The 20,866-nt window shown below is 43.6% G+C and overlaps 1 long non-coding RNA gene across 5 annotated transcripts in view; it reads left to right on the forward strand.

Annotated features, from left to right (window-relative positions):
* LOC121832667 (uncharacterized) overlaps positions 1 to 20,866 on the forward strand; it is a 72,268-nt gene that overhangs the window by 12,813 nt on the left and 38,589 nt on the right. Inside the window, exon 5 of one of the 5 annotated variants that reach the window (XR_006076298.2) lies at positions 3,145 to 3,339. The exons of the other annotated variants lie outside the window; for them this stretch is intronic. This is a non-coding gene — a long non-coding RNA (uncharacterized LOC121832667). Of the gene's footprint in view, positions 1 to 3,144; positions 3,340 to 20,866 lie in introns of those variants that run through there. 5 annotated transcript variants of the gene reach the window in all.

Below are 20,866 nucleotides of genomic sequence, written 5' to 3' on the forward strand. Positions count from 1 at the left end.
GTCTTTTATATGTGAGTGTTTGTCTGCATGTAAGTGTGTGCTTCACATGCATGCAGTACCCACAGAGGCCAGAAGAGGGCATCAGATCCCCGACACTGGCATTATAGAGGTTGTGAGCTGCCTGATATGTGTGCTGGGAACCCAGTTCCTCTGGAAGAGCAGCAAGTGCTCTTAACTGCTAAGCCACCTCTCCAGCACCTTTGGGAAAAAAAAAACAACAACAAACCTTAGAACTATAATTAGCATGAAGACAAAAGGTAGATTGATTAAAGCAAGACTGAGTTTTCTGCCAAGGCTTTGTTATTGTTAGTGCCTCCTCCTTTATCTTTTCTGGTTAGCTAGGCTATTGTATCAGCTTCAGGGCCCTGCCCTTTCAGTCTCTGATCTGTTTTAACCCTAACATTTTTTTTCTGAGACAAGATTTCTCTGTATAACAGTCCTAGCTCACCTGGAGCTAGACCGGGAAGCCTCAAACTCACAGAGATCTGCCTGCCTCTGCCTCCCAAGTGCTGGGATTAAAGGCGTGCGCCACTGCCACAGCCGCCGCCGCCGCCGCCGCCGCCACCACCACCACCACCACACAGCTAATCCTAATATTTTAATTCACATTTGCTTTTATCATAACATTACTCATATTCAAGGTTTTTCAGATTCAACTTATAGGGTAAGGGGGCAGTCACCACTATGGCTATTTCCAGTAGGACAGAAATGTATGTTGGAAGTGTCCCTCATTGGAATTTATGCTAAGGAGAGGTGGTACATATAGTTTCCAGAGTCGGGGATTTCTGGTGATCCAGAAGCTCTGAGTAGGAAGTCAGGGGTTGGTATCCCTTAGTAAGCATCATTTGAAATTATGAGCAAGGACCAAAGACAAAACAAACTAAAATCACACTATCCAATGTAGGGCACCGTACCTTAGAATGTCTTGGAATGATGGGCAATGTTTCCATTGAACAACAAATTGTTGAATTCTGGAAGAAACAAATCCAATCAATTTATTTTACTCATTTAATTTTTATGTGTATGAGTATTTTGCCTGCATGTGTATCTGTGCACCATGTGTGTGTATCTTGTGCCCATGGAGGCCACACAGGGTCCCTTGGAACTGGATGGCTGTGAGCCACTAATGTGGGTGCTGGGAATCAAATCCAGTGCTCTCAGCCCCTGAACTGTCTCTCCTGTGCACTAAGTAGCATCTTAGAGAACATTGCTGTGACCTGTCCCACGAGAATAATTTTAATAGCTGGGGGCTATGGGTATGATACCATAGATTCATTTATCTGCATTTGATCTTTGGGGTCCCTTTTGAGGAAATAACGCAAGTACTCAATTACTTTATTGTTCCATTAGGTTTTTCTTGCTTCTCATTTTGAGTGTTTTCTGGAAAATTGGGTTTAATCCTAGACAAGTGATTCTAGTTAGTAATTTTCTAGAATTTGATAGATGGCCCCTATTAAGTCGGCCAAAGCTGGTAGAATTAAGTTTAGAATCATGTTTGGGGTTATATCTTCCTGTTTGGTATTTAATACCACATAGATGGCCATATGTAACTTTTTCTTTATTGGTGTTTTACCTCTATGTCCGTCTGTGTGAGGGATCCTGGAGTTACAGACAGTTGTGAGCTGCCATATGGGTGCTGGGAATTGAACCCTGGTCCTCTGGAAGAGCAACCAGGGCTCTCCATTGCTGAGCCATCTCTCCAGCCCCAAGGCCATATATAACTTTTGTTTGTTTATTTTAAAAGTCAGCTGAGATTCCATAAGTGCTACCTGTGAGGACTTAAGAGAGATTCTCTGGTTCGTTTAGTCTCTCTCTCTCTCTCTCTCTCTCTCTCTCTCTCTCTCTCTCTCTCTCTCTGTTGTTGTTTTGTTTTGAGACAGGGTCTCACTGTATCCCTAGCAGGCCTGGAACTCACTATGTAGACCAGGTTGGCCTTGAACTATGTAGACCAGGTTGGCCTTGAACTATGTAGACCAGGTTGGCCTTGAACTATGTAGACCAGGTTGGCCTTGAACTATGTAGACCAGGTTGGCCTTGCAGAGATCTCCCTGCCCTGCCTTTCCTGTGTTGGCAGTAAGGTGTGTGCCCTCCCCTTTAGTGCCCCTCCCCTTTAGTGCCCTCCCCTTTAGTGCCCTCCCCTTTAGTGCCCTCCCCTTTAGTGCCCCTCCCCTTTAGTGCCCCTCCCCTTTAGTGCCCCTCCCCTTTAGTGCCCTCCCCTTTAGTGCCCTCCCCTTTAGTGCCCCTCCCCTTTAGTGCCCCTCCCCTTTAGTGCCCCTCCCCTTTAGTGCCCCTCCCCTTTAGTGCCCCTCCCCTTTAGTGCCCCTCCTACCAGTTGTGCCATCTTCAGGGTCAGGTCAGGGTCTTGCCGAGCATGTGGCTTCCTTTGGAAGCATAGGAACCAGGTCCCTCTGCAAAGACTGCCCTCCCTGCAGGTTGTCCCCTGCTTAGAGTTGCACTGGGCAGCTCAGTGTCCCCTCTGGCTGGACACTAGGTATCTTATCGGGGTAGTAAGGTTGTTTGTGGAGATACCATTGTTCCCTGGGTTCTGGCGGACCTTGGAGATCAAGGCCCAAAGTATTGGCTGTCCTTTCTGTCCTGACTACCAAAGCGAGACAAGACAGTATAAGAAAGCTAAAGACCATGCCTCTTGAGAAAACCAATATGAACATTCTCAACAGTTAAGTGGAACTCAGCAGCATATTGAAAGGAATATAACCCTACAAGCCAGGGGGATTCATTCTTGGATTCTAGGACATTTCAACATAGGAAAATGGCCAACATGATACATCACATTTCCAAAACAGGGCACTGGCAGGGTGCTCATCAGGCAGACATGCTTGTCACTGACCTGATGACTCAAATTAGATCCCCAAGACTCACAAGGTGGAGAGAGAATCAACTCCCACATGTTGTTCTCTGCTCTCTATGTGAATGCCTGTACATATATACAGTAAATGAGTTAATAATTTTAAAAAAACTTATAGAGAACTGATACATTTGACAAAATTTAACCTTGCTCCATAAACTATTGAACAAAACAGAAACAAAAGTAAACTACTTTCAATATAACTAAGACCACACATTTCCTCAGATATTAGTATTCTCTTAAAATGTTTTCATTATTTTATCATTTTGTGTGTATAGGTCTGTGCACTGTGTATGTGCAGGATGCTTGGAGGCCAGACCTCAGGGGCTAGAGTTGCAGATGGTTGTGAATCACCACGTGGGTGCTGGGAATTTGCAAGAGAACCCAGCATTCTTCAACAGCTGAGCCATCTCTCCAGTCTGATAGGAGTATTCTTGGCACCTGTGGTATAAATAAATGATAGTACGTGGTTATCTTCAGCATACTTATTTTAATTTTTCTTTATATTTGGACATTTTCATATTGATTTGAAACAGGACGCTCTCACCTAAATAAAAAAGAAAACAATCTCAGCTCACAGCCACCTCCACCTATATAATATTCTCTTTTATAGTTTGCTCTTCATAAGCTACACAGCAAGACCCTTCTCAACAAACAAAAGTTCATTTTTAAAAGGGAGGAGAGTGCTGTGAGATGTGGATCAACTAGATTACTCATGCCTTGGTGGCGGGAAAGTGAAATGGTCCAATCATGGGAATATGGGAGCATCAAGGCTGTTTTTAAAAAATACCACACTGGGGGTGGGGTGGGGTGGGGCTGGAGAGCTTGCTCAGCAGGTGAGAGCACTGGGTGTTCTTAAAGAGGACCGGGGTTCAGTTCTCAGCACCCACATGGTGGCTGACAATCATCCATAATTCCAGTTCCAGGGGATCTGATGCCCTCTTTGGGGACACCAGGCACATATGTACATTAAAAAAAATGTCTTTAAAAAGACCATGTGGTGTAGCAATTCAGCTTCTAGGTATGTGCCAAAAACAATCAATCAAACAAAACAAAACAACAACAAAACCTGAAAGCTGGGGTCAAACGTGATGACACATCCCTGGGATCCTAGAATTTAGGAAGCTAATGCAGAGGGACCAAGAGTGACAGCAAGACCCTGTAGCTGGATTTTCTCTCCGCAGTCCGACAACCCACTTGTAAAATAAACACATAGACTCTTATATTATTTAAACTGCTCAGCCATTAGCTCAGGCCTATCATTGTCTAGCTCTTACTCTTATATTTAGCCCATTTCTATTAGTCTATACTTTGCCACGTAGCTCGTGGCTTACTGGTACCTTACATCTTCCTTGTCCTGGTGGTGGCTGCAGGCAGTATCCCCCTCTGCCTTCCTGTTCCCTCAATTCTCCTCTCTGTTAGTCCCACCTATACTTCCTGTCTGACTACTGGCCAATCAGTGTTTATTTATACAGAGCGATATCCACAGCACTTCCTCTTTTCTTTTTCAAAAAGGAAGGTTTTAACTTTAACATAGTAAAATTACATATAACAAAACAATTATTGAGCAAGAATTACAGTTACAATATTAAAGAAGATATCCTATCTATCTTATATTTGTGAGTTTAAGGTTTTATATCTAATTTATCTTTTATCATAACTAAGGAAAATTGTAACTATCTAGCTTCAACTACATCATAGACCTCAGAAGGATATAATATTACCTGAGAAATGGGAGAAGGATGCAAGCAATTTTTGGGAGTCTTGCAGGCTAGACAGAGACAGCTGACAGCCTGGACAGTCACCTCATGTTCCTTTGTAAAGTTGGGACATCTGTTTTCAGCCCACAGGGGTAGAGTCTCTCAGTCATTTTTCTCAGTGTCCTGTAGAATGTCTGGCAGTTTTCTCTGTGAAGCAGGAACTTGAAGGACCATTTTGTCAAGCAAATTTCAGTGGTCACCTTCTATGGGTCTTGCATGTCCAGTCGATCAAACAGCCCAGGAAAGAACAGTTTCTTGCCCAAATGGCTATTTTTGCCAAGGTGAAGATAAACTCCATATGGAGTGTCTTCAGTGCCCATCCTCCTGTCTGAAGTAAATCAGTGCTGCCAGGAGCAGACATGTCTCACTGTCCAGAAAGTCTAAATTTTTTTTTTTTTTTTTTGGTTTTTTCGAGAAAGTCTAAATTTTTAAAAATATTTTAAATGCCATATTCTGTAGGTGTTTGAAGTATTTGAAGATTACTATCTGAAATATATCTATGTATACCTAGAAGACTTAACTAACCTGGCTATAAGTATGATTATCATAAATGACTAATTATTAATCTATTTAATTATCCATTCTAATCTAAATGAGTTACATAAACATAATACCTCAAATGATAATAGAAATATATATACAGTATAACAAAATTAAGTTTAAACTTGTATCAATAAACTAAAATCTATACCAATGTAAAACATTTTAAACATAAACTAAAATCTATACCAAATGTAAAACATTTTAAACAAGTTGTTGTTCTTTAATAGTAGGTTCATTAATCTACCTTTTATCCTATCATATCTATATCCTATATATCTATATCATATCCCCTTTTCTTCTTTAGAAAGAGATCGCATTTATAATCAACCTGTTTTAAATAAAAATATTGGTTTTTCTCTGTCCCACACCAGAGGGCTCTTCTGATATGGGACAAAAGATTCTTTTAACCTTTTATTTTAGGAATATGTTTGGGTTTAGAGAAGGAATGAGCCAATTCTATCTCCAAAGACAACTTGGTATATTTGGGAATTTGGGCGTAGCTTCTCTTACTACTTCCTGCTGGAGGGGGGCACTGTATCTTATGGGGACACAAAGAAAATTTTAGGATTATGGAGTAGTCCGTGAGGGTGTATCATCTGAGCCAGTTGCCTTGAAATGGTTCTGGATGTTGGATCATTTGGGCCATGGTATCATCAGAGACCTTTCAGGGGATCTTGGCTGGTGAAACCTGATGTATCTTAATCTGGAACAAATTCATAGCCTCTGGCTTTCTGTGGAATCAAAAGCAGAGCCTCCTTTCCAAAGCAACATATCCAAATTTTGAAGTCAAGGTACTTTTTTTTTTTTTTTTTTTTTTTTTGAGACAGGGTTTCTCTGCATAGCTTTGCACCTTTCCTGGAGCTCACTTGGTAGCCCAGGCTGGCCTCAAACTCACAGAGATCTGCCTGGCTCTGCCTCCCAAGTGCTAGGATTAAAGGCGTGCACCACCACCACCCGGCAAAGTCAAGGTACCTTTAAAGTATACATTTTGGCATAACTCAACAGCTTTTACAATCAAATGTTTTTCTTCAGTTACAAATATTAAAGACAACATAATCCAGATTCTCTGTGTGATAGCCATTTTTACGTGGCTTATTACCTTTACTGTTTCTTTAAAGACTTTATTTTTTAAAACTATCTGTTTATATAGCGGTACATATTCCTTTTTCTCTCTCTTTCAAGCCTACGTACATTTTTGCATACATTGTAAACTATTCCATCTGAATCTGTCTTATTGTGAATCTATTGCTTTAAACTGCAGCATTCTAAGACTGAAACAGCGCTCACTGCTGGCTCCGCCCACTTCAGCTTCCCAACATGGCGGTGGTACAGTTTTCCGCCAGCTCTAGGAGTCATCAACTCTCAGAAATAGTGGGTCTATGCTTCTATCAAAGCAACGTGTAGCCCAGAAATCTTTTTGTTTTGTACTAACAAAGGCTAAATCCACCACACAGCTTAATGTGCCACTTGCAGAGGCCTCATTCCCACTATACTGCAGGTCAAGCACGCACACCAGGAACCCGCCATAGTAGATAGTAGCTCAAACACGCAGGCTGCTGCTAACTTGAAAGAGACAACTAGGAACTGTTTTTAGCTCCATTTTAGAATCTTTTTACTCAGGTTTTAGGTGGAAACTCTTGCCCCATGTTGGGCATCATTTGTAGATGGAGAGCTTCTCTCCAGGTTCCGCCAAGCCTTGGCAGTCCGACAGCCCACTTATAAAATGAACATACAGACACTTATATTATTTAAACTGCTCAGCCATTAGCTCAGGCCTACCATAGCTCTTACTCATATTTAGCCCATTTCTATTAATCTATACTTTGCCACGTGGCTCGTGGCTTACTGGTACCTTACATCATCCTTGTTCTGGCGGCTGCAGGCAGTCTGCCCCTCTGCCTTCCTGTTCCCTCAATTCTCCTCTCTGTTAGTCCCGCCTATACTTCCTGTCTGGCTACTGGCCAATCAGTGTTTATTAATACAGGGCAATATCCACAGCAAGACCCACAGTCAATGCTGCTTGCTTGTGGCCGACCAAGAGAAGTTGGCATGAAGCAGAGGCCATGAATGAATACTGCTTACTGGCTTGCTTCCCATGGCTTATTCAGCAAGCTTTCTTATATACCCCAGGACCACCTGCCCATGGTTGGTACCATGCCAGTGGTCTGGACCCTCCCAAGTCAACAATTAATAAAGAAAATACCCCACAGGCTCTCTTATTCTCTGAGCCATCTCTCCAGCCCCCCCTTTTTTATCATATATATATATATATATATCATATATATGTGTGTGTGTGGATTTTCAGAGTAAATTCAATAATCTACCTCTTATCTATATCCTCTTTTTTTTCAAACAAGAACCCTGAATCTAATCTCTTTTGTTTAGCTTTTTTCCTGACCATTAACAATTAACAACCTATAACCAACCATCCTAAACAATGACAATTATCTATAACCCATTGAAAGACCAAAAAACACCCATTTCACCTCTTGGGAATGTGGGCATCCTGTTCTTAAAATCACTTCCTGCTGTCTGGGGGTGAAGGCATCTTTAGGGGATCCTGAACAGAAAATTTTTGGGTAAACTGTCAAGTCCTGGGAGAGTTAGCTGTATCATTTGTCCAGTCTCTGCATAATGGGAAAGTGCAGGGCTTGTCTCAAGACCTTGCTCGAGTAGTTTGTGAGGCTGGATCATCTCAGCTAGCCATCCTGAAACTGTCCTGAGCAGTTTGTAGTCCAAAGCCAATCTTTGGGTGGTATTTGTCAGCTTAGTGGCATTATCATCATCCTGATCCAATTGTCCTTGTGGGGTTCCATAATCTTTTTGGAGACTTCAAAGGTCACTCTTAGGTGTGGTCATGGTTCATGGTAGACAATCTTTTTCCTGGGACATTTTTTTTCTGGATGATTTGTCCATTTTCTGCAGATGACTCATTTATCCAGTGTTCTTCAGATTCCTTAGCCTTCATTCTTCTGAAAGACAAAAACAAAATCTTTTCCCAACCCTACCTTTGGGAGGATTCCAAATCTAATCTTTACAATTTTGATTTATGGTTTCTCCTAAATTTTTTGTTCTCTCTTCTATAGCTGTTCTATCATCCAGAGTGGTATGGTTTTTTACAATAGGCATTGTGTTCTTTAATTGCTCAGAGAAGGTGTTTCTTCCATGATAAACTGAATTTGTCATGGGGGCCTGCAAGCAGCACCTCAGGGAGTTTCCTGATGGCAAAGTCAAAGGATTGCCTTATCTGTCCCTTGTTGATCTATAATCATTAGTCCAATGTTTGTCTTTGCCACACCTTCAGCATAATCCAGAAGGGAGGGGTGTCCTGTTGCCATTGTTCCTTGAAAAAACATTGTTTCTAGGAATGCCCTGTTTACAGTCCCTTTTTAGGTGACCTTGTTTACCACAACTAAAACATCTGACTTTAGCCAGGTGGTGGTGGCACATGCCTTTAATCCCATCACTCAGGAGGCAGAGGCAGGCGGATCTCTGTGAGTTCGAGGCCAGTCTGGGCTACCAAGTAAGTTCCAGCAAAGGCGCAAAGCTACACAGAGAAACCCTGTCTGGAAAAAACAAAACAAACAAACAAACAAATAAATTTTAAAAATTAAAAAAAATCTGACTTTACTATTTTTCTTCAAACCTTTGGAAATCACCTCTCCTATCCAAGTATCATCATAGTCATGAGATTAAATATTCATTGTATCTCAGATCCATTCCTCCAAGGGTGCTGATCTTGCCTTTAATGGCCTACTTACCCTTTTGTATTGTGTATTAGCATTTTCAAAAGTCAGATTCAATTATTATCTGTCTAGCTTCTGAATTTGGTATCATTCTATTTACTCCTGAAGACAGTCTTTGTAAGAAATCAGTGAAGGTTTCTTTTGGGTCCTGTATAACTTTTGTAAATGACTCAATTTTCTTTCCTACTTCTTCAATTCTGTCCCAAGCATTCAAGGCTGCCATTCAGCATAAAGTCAGGGTGTGGTCATCATGTAGAGATTGTCTTTGTATATCAGCAAAATCACCTTCTCCAAGATGTTGATCTTGGGAGATTTCCATACCTCTAACCCTACTCCGTCTTTCCACCAGGTCCTCCATTGTAATTGGGGTCCAGTCCCTAAGATTGCTGTAACCAAATCTCTCCAGTCTTGAGAGATAATTCTATTTCAAATTGACCATGAGTTTACATCTGCTTCACAAATGGGGAATGCATACCATATGACACTATACCTTCTTTGAATCACCTCAAATCTAACATCTGCACAGGAGTCCAGTCAGCACTTACACAGCCTTGAGCATGTAGCAGTTCCTGTAAAGTTACTGGGTAGATTAAAGTTGGATGTTTGAAAGCCTTAGGCTGTTTCTCTGTAACCATATAATGAAGTGCTGAGATTCGTTCACATTTAAATTCCTCTGTCTGGGTCTGAATTTCTCTATGATCTGTTTTAGCAAGTATGATCTGTTTTAACAAGTTTTTCTAAAACTTTTATCTTGGCACTCATATTAACTAACTTTTTTTTTTAATGATAAAACAAAAATGATCAAACAAATATTTATAATTAATATAAATCCCATCTACATTAATTATCCTTTCATTTAATTGTTCCATTTTTTAAATGTCAATTGTATTATCAAACAGAGACCAAAACACTCTCCATTGTAAAAACGTTTCCCAATTTTTAATGTGGGAAAAAATTTCTTTTAACAAATTCTCCCCTGTAAGAAATCCCAATTGACTTACCAAGTCTGCTGACAAAGATGATTCAGATGATGGTGTGGCAGCAGTCTGAGGACAGGACACAGAGAAAACCAAAAGAAGAAACTAGAGAGCCAGATGTTTGTATGAGGGACCATGCGAAAGCAGCTGCTTCCGGCGTGTTTGGAGCCTGGGCCTGGGGAATTTGCTGCAGAGAGGCTGCAACAGAAACTTAGCCAGTGGGTAGGACCCTGGCCCGTGTGGGGTGGAGGCTCTGGCCGTGTGCAGCTTGGGCCTGAGCCGGGACCTGCAAGGCCACAGGCAAGTGGCTTTTTCATGAATTCATGTCCCACAAGTTGGACACCAGATATAACATGAATCTTCAAAGGTCTTATAATAAAAAAACCCCAGAGCCAGATACCAGGCTGAAAGCTGAAAGATCAGAGAAGCAGAGCAGCCAGCCACAAGTTCTTACCTCTATGAAATCCTCAGCCTAAGAGAGTGAGTTCCTATTTCCTCACACCTTATATACCTTTCTCTGCCCTGCCATATTACTTCCTGGGGTTAAAGGTGTGTGCCACCACTGCCTGACCTCTCTGTCTAATCTAGTGGCTGGCTCTGTCCTCTGATCCTCAGGCAAGTTTATTAGGGTACATGATATATCACCACAGTTTTTATTATTTTTAACCTCTAAGATATTTTCTTCATTTTTTTAAAACTTTATTTCTAATTTCTTAAGACCCAAATCTCTTAACTTTTGTTCAGGCAAAAGCAATTTTCTTCTTTAGGTTTAGAAAGTATTAAAAAACCAAACCTCTGATTTCTTCATAATCTACCTCACTAGCTTGCAAGTGGAAATAACAGGATACAGTCATTGGAGGAACCTGACTATCATCTAAGCTGTTTCCTTCCTCCTCCTCTTCCTCCTCTCCTCTCTCTTCCCCCCTCCTTCTCTTTCTCTCATGTCTTTTTTTTTTTTTTTTTTTTTGGTTTTTCGAGACAGGGTTTCTCTGCGTAGCTTTGCACCTTTCCTGGAGCTCACTTGGTAGCCCAGGCTGGCCTCGAACTCACAGATCCGCCTGGCTCTGCCTCCCGAGTGCTGGGATTAAAGGCGTGCGCCACCACCGCCCGGCTTCTCATGTCTTTTTTAAGTAGAAAAAATTCAAGAAAGCATTCACTGGTAATGTGACTTACATTATAAATGAAAATAGAGTTGGAGAGATGGTTCAGTTGATGGTGTTTGCTCAACAATCATGAATACCTGACTTCTGCCCCCAGCACTCATGACAGCCAGGCATGGTTATGTGTACCTGTGACTCAGCACTGGGCAGGGGACAGAGGGTTCCCGAGGCTCACTGGCCACCTGGCTTAGCCTAGTCAATGAATGTCCTAAGTCCCATTGAGAGACCCTGTCTGAAAACCAGACCCTGTCTGAAAACCAAGGTGTAGAGGGGCTGGAGGGGATGGGTTGGGGACCAAGAGCAGTGATTACTCTTTCAAAACACCTGGGTTTTGTAGCTGGAGGGCTTCTCTCCAGGTCCCTCCAAGCCCCCGCAGTACCACAACCCACATATAAAATAATCACTCAGACGCTTATATTACTTATAAACTGTATGGCCGAGGCAGGCTTCTTGTTATCTACTTCTTCTGTCTTAAATTAACCCATTTCTATTAATCTATAAGTTGTCACGTGGCTCGTGGCTTACCGGTACCTTACATCTCGCTTGTCATGGCGGCGGCTCGCAGGTCTCTCCCTCTGCTTTCCTGTTCCCTCAATTCTCCTCTCTGTTAGTCCTGCCTATACTTCCTGCCTGGCCACTGGCCAATCAGTGTTTTATTTATTAACCAATCAGAACAACACATTTGCCATACAGACCATCCCACAGCAGGGTTTCATTCTCATCATCCACATGGTGGCTCACAGCCACCTATAACTCCAGTCCAGGGGATCCATTATCCTCTTCTGATTTCTGTGTGCACTGTACACACATGGCACATGGACATGCATGCAAGCAAAACACCCATGCTCATAAAATAAAAAGGTTAAAGCAAACAACAAACACACAAAAAATCCAAGGTGTAGCATGATTGGGGGTGCCACCTGATGTCAGCATCTAGTCTCCACAGACGTGTGCACATACCCATAAATGCAGGTACACAATGAACACACACACACACACACACACACACACACACACACACACATACACAAACTACAAAAAGATTATAAGTGGAAATAGTAGAAACTAACTTCATAAGTGAACTGACTGTTCATGAAACTGTTTTCCAACTATAAGCCAGTTTCTAAGGGCCATGAGATAGTTTCTTAATCACAGGCACTGGTACAGAGGCAGATGTGGTGAGACACTCGTGTGGTCCCGGTCACCGGGGAGGCTGAGGCAGGTGTGGTGACACACTCGTGTGGTCCCGGTCACCGGGGAGGCTGAGGCAGGTGTGGTGACACACTCTTGTGTGGTCACGGTCACCAGGGAGGCTGAGGCGGTGGGACTTCTAGAGCCTGGGAGTTTGAGACCAGCCTGGGCAAGCTCTTCCCATGTAACTTGGGCTGTCCTCCAGATAACACGTTTTTCATCTGATTTTCTAATGCTCGGGTATGGATTGACAAGCCGTAGAGTGCTTTCTAGCAAGTGTGGGACACTAGGTTTAATGTCTAACAATACAGAACAAACAGCTGTAAGCAATTTTCCTCTGTGATAAATGGCACATATTTCAAATCCCACAGCTCTGTTCTTCCACTACCGTCCTTCCCTCTGCCTTAACTTATATTTTCTCTTTATTTGAAGCGGCGTTGGCCGGTGTTTGGGAAATAGCCTGGCCAAGCTGAGAGAATCTTCATTGTGGTTAAGCACTCCTCCATACACAAGGACAGTGGCAGCTCCTGACCGCTTTGCACTTCAGAACCCCCTCTTCCATGCCCAAGCCTTGAAACATGGCCTTGGGAAAACCCCACATCAGAGACGTGCTCTCTGCCTTACAGGGCGGCTTCACAGGTGTGGGGTGCACAGAGGGACCCCGGTATAGAGAGCGAAAATGCACTTCCGTGTGCCCAGGGGCTCCCCGGAGCACTGGAGGGCACAGCGGCAGTGCAAAGGATAGCCCAGGTAATAAGTAATACCCACAGGAAATACTAGAATCAGATGCAAGAGAAACGCCCCAGATTTAGACAATAGCTTAGTTCTTCATTTCCTGTGTGGCTTTTCACTTACACCAGTGATTTCATTTATAGCTTTTCTTAAAGGTTAAAATCAATGCACCACCAAGAAAGATCAATTCTATCACTTATTACTGGGTGTTTTATATGCAGCGGGGACATTCAGTCCTCATAAACTGAATGAACTGGGCTTTCTTACAATCCCCAATTATATAAGACTATTGGGGTCCAGCCCCTAATAACCTTTCCCCAGAGTCTGTGGAAGAATCTAACAACCAGCTGAGGAATCTAGTCTTAAGGACATCAAATGAATCTACTTACATGATACTCTTTAGTCCACCCATTTTATTCTTCTGAGTCAAAACCTCTCTACTCGGCTTCAATTCTGTTCTCATACTGAGCTCCTCTCTGTTGCTTCCTCTCCTGTTCCCTCAGTGATCTAATTTCCTCCCATCTTCATCCCTCATCTTAGCTCTTCTTCTAGTCCTCCCCAAGTCTCTGAGGCTTTCAGTTATAGACCCATACAAAGCAGCAATTCTCTGGCCAAAGCACGGTCACAAGGCTTGAATTCTTACAGGGTTATAAAGGCAGACAAGAGTTTACCTCTGGCAGTGACTATCAGGCTTTCTTTTACAACTCAAAAGGGGGGTGGTTAAAGGAGGTGGGGTCCACTAAGAGCTAAAATCGGTTAATATATCAGAAAAGGGAAATCTATGTGCTCAAACTACATTCCTAGAAGTGGTTAGGTAAAATGTTAGGAGTCTACAATGTTAGTAAACATCATCAGTAAAATAAAACTGCCCGTGTTTCTTTAGGAGCCGTCACTGTCACTGTAAAACTTGGATGCAGCGTTATCTGGAAGGGTGGGGTAGCTAGGCAGCCTGTGTCACAGCTTGATGTACCTGGTATGAAAAAAGCCCTTTTATTCTAAGTTAAATGTCCAAAGGAAGTCTAAAGATACCACTAAGGCTGTGTAAGAAAGAGAGGTCTGAGCTTAATTTGCACAAGAAATAAAGCTTTGTACCTAATGTCTGCCTGACCTAGGCAGTGGTCTCTCTGTATGGATATTTACCTTTATTCAGGAGACCAGCAGGTGGTCTGGAATGCTTATTCTGTCTGTCCCTTGTCCTTGGGTGTCTGAGAGTTATCTCAGATAAAATGCTTTTGTCTGGAGCTAACCCTGGCTTTGGATGCTAGCTAAAGGAGATATCTGATTCTAATGCCAAAAAAAAAAAAGAGGAACAAAGAGCCTGGAGGAAGGGAGCCTTGCCTGTGTGACTGTTATCAAATTACCTTAGTTGTATATGGAAAAACTATGCCCAAAGAATGATCAGTACACTGCTCTCCAAATAGAGAAGCTACAGTAGCATGCAAGAAATTCATAGCAGGAAAAGGGCTTAATATTCAAGAGCCAATATCACCAAGACTCCTTGAGTCTTGGCTTTAACTCTGGAAGGCCCTTGGCTTCTTCAGGAATTAGCTTTTGCCATAGTCATCTGAATTCCTACTTCACATTTCTGTAGCTCCCAGCACCCACTGGCCAAGGAAAAAGCACCAAGAGGTAGGTTTTTCTTCCTCCTCCTCCTCCTTTTCTTCTTCTTCTTCTTCTTCTTCTTCTTCTTCTTCTTCTTCTTCTTCTTCTTCTTCTTCTTCCTCCCCCTCCTCCTCCTCCTCCTCCTCCTCCTCCTCCTCCTCCTCCTCCTCCTCCTCCTCTCTCTTCCTTCTCAGCATTAGAAAGAAATGTTGTCACAGCAATGAATACCCAAAAGAAAGCTTTGAGGGGAGAGGTAGCTTGGCTCAAGGTTTCAGAAGTTTTAGTGAGTGGCCAGCTGGCTCTACAGTGGAAAGCCTGAGGCAGAGCATCATGGCAACCAGAACATGAAACAGAGGGCTGCTCACTGTTGTGCCCAGATCGTGACCCCCAGAGAGACCACCAAAGACGAGCATGCCGGAATGCAAAAGCAAGGTTTAATTCTGGATATACAAGCCTAGGCAGGGACTTCGTCCAATACATCCAACGCAGTGGAGGCTGGAGGAAGCGCCCACCTGTCTGCAAGCTCAGTTTTTAAAGGGAAAAGTCACAAGGTTACATCATTTAGGGGTGCTAGTACAGGTACAATTCTGATTGGCTCACTTCTAGGGACTTCTAGAAATTACTTCTAAGGGAGTGGTTGCCCGCCACCATTTCTCATTGGCTGCCTTCAGGTGGGGGCATTTCTGTGGTCAGTTACCCTGGAAACCAGGGAGAGGACATTCCATAGTCTGGCAGGCATTACCTCGTGACTATCTTGTGGCTCTGTACTTTTACACTTCCTGGTTTCTGGAATCTGAACTGACTGGTCTCAGTAACTTCTGGCCTGTTCCAGTAACTTATGGCCTGTAGCTAAAAGGAGCAGTCTTAGGCCTTTAGTTTTGGGGTGAGAGCATTTTGGTCTTATTTTGGTTCCACATTTCCCCCTTCTCATATGCCTAATGGAACCCAATCATGGGTTTTGGACAGTTAGCTCCTAAGTATCCCTCTCTAATAATGGCCATGTATATTTAGCCATCTTGTCTCTATGCCAGGGAGTTTTGTTTTGACCCAGTATTTCAGCCTTTTCTGAACAGGGAACATGGGTGACGTTCTCTTCTGGAACTGCTTCGAGCTGGCATTGGGGCGCTGATGTCAGGGGGCCCCAAAAGGCTGAAAAGCTAGTCAAAGACTGGGCAAGGGGGCATTTGTCAGAAGCATGTAGCTGCCTGACCCCATAGGGACAGGAAAGAACCATGTTCGCTGGGCTGGTCCACGTCAGCTTTTAGCAAGTCTGGAGCTCACAGTCATCTGGAGCAGTGGAGGCAGCAACTGAAACCTGGAAGTGACTGCCAGCCAAATGGAAATCTGTTGAGACAAATTTAAACTAGGAACAGAAGTTAAAATTTATGAACTTATTTGGAACCCTTAGGTCCATACCCTTAGTAATGGGAAAAGCAGTAGTTCCAAGACCAGGAGAGAAGAAAAATACCATCTTTAGGAATACTTATCTGGGGTCCTTTCAACCTCTGTGAAATGGGTCTAGGTTTTTATGACTCTTTTGATCCTTTGAGGCCTACTTACAAAATGACATAAAAATTTTAGATACATTAGTATTACCAATCTATACTGAAATCCATATTGTCTGTAAAACAGCAGAAGTGGACTCATGCCTTTGAGTCCCAACAAGAACTACAGATTTGGGTTAAAAGCTTGTGCATTTTCCTTCTGTCCAGAAAGCCAGGTATAAATTGGACAGAGATTTTTGGCCTGGTGAGAGGCACTTTTAGGTTTACATTTATACATATTTAGATGACATCTAAAACAAATCCAAAATATTGAGCTTGTGACTGAACAGTAAGTAGTCATTGATCTACCAGCTCATCAGGACTCCTAAATGTTAAGCTCTGAACCATAGAACAGGAGAGTAATCTGAAACATATCTCATTTTGGACTCATATCTGAACCTTTATGACTTACTTAAACTTTTATATCTTAGAACAATTTCCTAAAAGTGAGCTAACAAGAAAGCTATAGCCTTGCATGAGGATCTGGTTGATGCTGCCATGCTGACAAAGTTAGAGCTAGCCTGGCCATCAGTACTGTCAGAGATCTGAGAAGGATAAACTATATCTGAGTGCAGACCAAGAAGCTTCCAATCCTATAAATTACAGGGACCAATCCCTACCCAGGTCTCCATACCGTTGGAGGCACCAGTCAGAACAGCATCAATCTTCTTCCACCATCAGGTCCATAAGGCAGAGTATTTTTCCTGTGGAATAGGGACATGGAAGACTGACCTTGATCAGGCAAAAGGGTGTAATCAATTCCAGTGTCCTACTGCTTGTCCACAGTCTGGCCTGGGTCCTGGTGGCAGGCATTTCACTGGGGCATCTTGCCCTGTGGTCAGCGTTGTCATAATCCAGGCAGAGACATTGTGGTGCCTCGTACGTAATCTTCTTTGGAGACCTTGGGTCACTGCTAGGATCTGGAAGCCTGTCTGATATAGTAAGCTTTTAGATAAACATTTAAATGCCATATTCTGCAGATCTCTGAAGTATGAGGGCTGTCCAGGTATATCTGAATAGACAAACTTTGTTTCTAATTACTTGTTCCAAGCTCAACCCTAAAAACATATGCAAGAGACTGAGTAAATGAGTAAACTTACATCAGTACTTACTTACCCTGACTACAATTAAAAAACTTGATTACTTATGACTGATTATTTATGTTCTCTAACAGTCTACAAAAGTAGCCTAAAAACAATGCTTTTAAGTCGAAGCTCTTCTAGCATCAAATACAGGTTCAGTGAGGAAACCAAAACAAAATATCATTATACAACATTCTTAAGCCTGAACGTACCTTGGGTAAGAAGAAACATTTTTTAAGCCATTGGTTTTTAACTATAAAAACTGTTCTTAAAAGACTGAGATCTCTCAAATGTCTTCCACCACTGCAACTAGACTCTTTTTGGAACTCTAGTCCTGCCATACATTTGCAAACCTCAGCTGTTTCCTATGATTCCTTTATGTTGCAAAGTTTGGCTGCCAGAGCAAGGTATATTCCTGTGAATAAAAGCATTGATGTGCAGCTTTAATATTAATCAAATACCTTATTTATTAAACATATGTTGCCATCTATTTAAATTCTCTAGAAACTTGCTGTTGAACACTTGGTAAAGACATAAGTATTAGGTGTTAACCCGAGTAGATCTTTATAACCTTAGTAAAAGATGGCTGCCAGCCACATGGCTGCCCATGAGGTCACCAGCCAAGATGGAGGAAGCCACGTGGTTGCTGTTTAAAGCTCGTTTTTCTAAACACTAATTACTTGTACACATACACACAGTTGGATCCAAGTTACACACACACACACATACAGTTAAAGCTTGCTTTCATTTTCAAGTCACATACCTGTATACATACACACATAAGCAGCTTGCAGAATCATTAGCCATTCTTAAGATGAAAACCAACAAGAATTAACTTTTAAATTCAGTATTTGCAGGCATAAGAAACCATAACAAACAGTTTACATCACATCCCCTCTGACCTTCTACAACCTTCCATATACCCTCAGTCTGTTCCTTTGATCCCTCAGACATTTACTCCAGACAAATTCTGCTTTTTCTTTTCTTTTTAAAACAGAAACTCTTACCAAAGTCCTTCTTGTGGTTTCCCTCAGTACTCTAGAATATATTGTAAAGTTACAATAGTTTAAACAAGAACAGAAATACATGCATATACCATAACAAGAATAACTCTCAATTTGCATCAGCACTGTACCGCAGACAAGAAACTGTTGGTGACATTCCATTCTTGGAGCCAGACCTTGATCAGGTTTTAGCCCCAGGGCAGGTCTTGGGAGCCCCACCCAACAGCTTGGAAGAGGAGGACGGGGAAAGCGGGGGAAAGCATGCACCATGGAGACAAAAGATTGCTGTTAACCTCAGATTTTCAAGAACACGAGAATGACAGACTGAAAGTGACTCCACGCCCTGGCTAGGCCCACAGACCTGTAGGCCACTCCTCAGCTGTGACCCTGGAGGGGCAGTTAGTTCTCCACCAGCCCCCACACTGAGCTCCTTGAGGCTCCTGCCAGCTCTGCCCCATGTCCACACAGGAGCCCAGCCAGAACCTGCTGGCCGTATCTGGGCTCACAGTGCTCACAGCCTGCTCTAGCACAAAACCATGCCTAGTTCCCATGCAGCCAAGCCTCTACTCCACAGCTTTTTGAGCGAGCTGGGGCCCGAACCTGCTGCATCTAGGCCCCGTGATGCTCACGGGCCGCCTAGCCCTCTCAGCGGCGCCCTGGGTCCCCGAAGTAGCAGCTGTGCAGCCGCTGCCTGCACTCATTGCAAGCTTTCTTCTGCCTGCTGCCTGTGCTCTGGTCAGAGAGAGCAAGGAAGCAATGTTAGGTTAGTCTGTGCCAGTTCAACCACTGAAGGGATCTCCATCCCTTCGGCTGGCAATCCGGCCCACAAGTCCCAATGCACACACAAGCTCAGGCATAAAACACTCACACATGCGGCCACAGTTCTCACACATTTATGCATTTATGAAGGTATAACAAATAACACTGACGAACAAGATAGGCAGACAAAAAGGAAGAATGGCCAGATCAAATGTGCCCTCCGCCGGCCAGCCAACATTAAGAGTTGGCCACTCTGCGGAGCAAAATCTCACCCACTTACCCTTCCTGACATTCACACTGTTGTTGTTCGCCGTGTCTCGCATGTCCTGCCAGTGAGCAAGGGTTAAATCCAAGGGGGAAGATGGAGTTGTCCCCATGGTTAGTTTAGAAAGCTAATGAACAAAGGGAAGAGAAACAAAAACAAACACAAGAACAGACAATAAAGAAATGACAAGGCCTTAACAGATTAACAGATTCCCGGGTGCAACAGAGGGTCTCTGGAACCCGTGTTGATGTACACGGATCCAAAAACCATACAGACGGGGCCACAGAACTCTAAGATTGGTTCCTGGTCCCCTTAAACGGATGGACTCCACACAGGAGTCCTCTGACGGAGGAGGGGTCCTCTGAGGCTCCCCCCCCACGTCCTGACGAGGGGTCGAGACGTCTCTCGACTCCTCCAGGTCACCTTACAGGCACGTCCGCCAAGGTGAGCCTGTCAGATTCAACTGCCGGCTTCGGATAAGAAAAGGAAAGCAAAGACAAGAAAACGGAGCGCTCTTACTGATCGGTGCAGATGGACCTCCGGAGCTCTTAGGGGTCCCGGCGGGGGGTCTCTGGGGATCCCGGACGAGCCCCCAAATGTTGTGCCCAGATCGTGACCCCCAGAGAGACCACCAAAGACGAGCATGCCGGAATGCAAAAGCAAGGTTTAATTCTGGATATACAAGCCTAGGCAGGGACTTCGTCCAATACATCCAACACAGTGGAGGCTGGAGGAAGCGCCCACCTGTCTGCAAGCTCAGTTTTTAAAGGGAAAAGTCACAAGGTTACATCATTTAGGGGTGCTAGTACAGGTACAATTCTGATTGGCTCGCTTCTAGGGACTTCTAGAAATTACTTCTAAGGGAGTGGTTGCCCGCCACCATTTCTCATTGGCTACCCTCAGGTGGGGGCATTTCTGTGGTCAGTTACCCTGGAAACCAGGGAGAGGACATTCCATAGTCTGGCAGGCATTACCTCGTGACTATCTTGTGGCTCTGTACTTTTATACTTCCTGGTTTCTGGAATCTGAACTGACTGGTCTCAGTAACTTCTGGCCTGTTCCAGTAACTTATGGCCTGTAGCTAAAAGGAGCAGTCTTAGGCCTTTAGTTTTGGGGTGAGAGCATTTTGGTCTTATTTTGGTTCCACACTCACCTCATGGTGGCCAGGAAGTAGAGACAGACAGAGGGTGCTGAGGCAAGACACACACCCAGGGACCTGCTCCCTCCAGTCAGGTATCACACAGCTTTCTGGGGAGAGGTGAGTGAGTATCCTTTCCTCAAGGCAGGACACAGACTGAAGAAATGATTCCATCCAAGTCTATCTTGGTGGCCCAATGTGTTTATGAGGGTTACTTCCAGGAGCACGAGTGAGGGCAGCTGTAGCACCCAAAAGCTTCACCCCAGCATCTCACAAAAGCTGCATTCCTGGAGCTCCCTGCCCAGCCTACAGTCCATTCCATGGCAGTCACCTTTCCCCAACATCTGGGCACTTAGACAGTCCCGGGAGTTTCTGTTGTCCTGGAGTGTCCTGAGTTCCCTAGGTCTCCGAGCCTCCCTCCTTCCTCCCCTCTCCTCCCTCCTCTTAGAGGCAGTGTTTCCACCCAGAGGAAAGAGCTACACAGCACCAGGCCTCAC

Source organism: Peromyscus maniculatus, chromosome 10 (assembly GCF_049852395.1).
Source record: "Peromyscus maniculatus bairdii isolate BWxNUB_F1_BW_parent chromosome 10, HU_Pman_BW_mat_3.1, whole genome shotgun sequence".
In the NCBI taxonomy this organism is placed as follows: domain Eukaryota; kingdom Metazoa; phylum Chordata; class Mammalia; order Rodentia; family Cricetidae; genus Peromyscus; species Peromyscus maniculatus.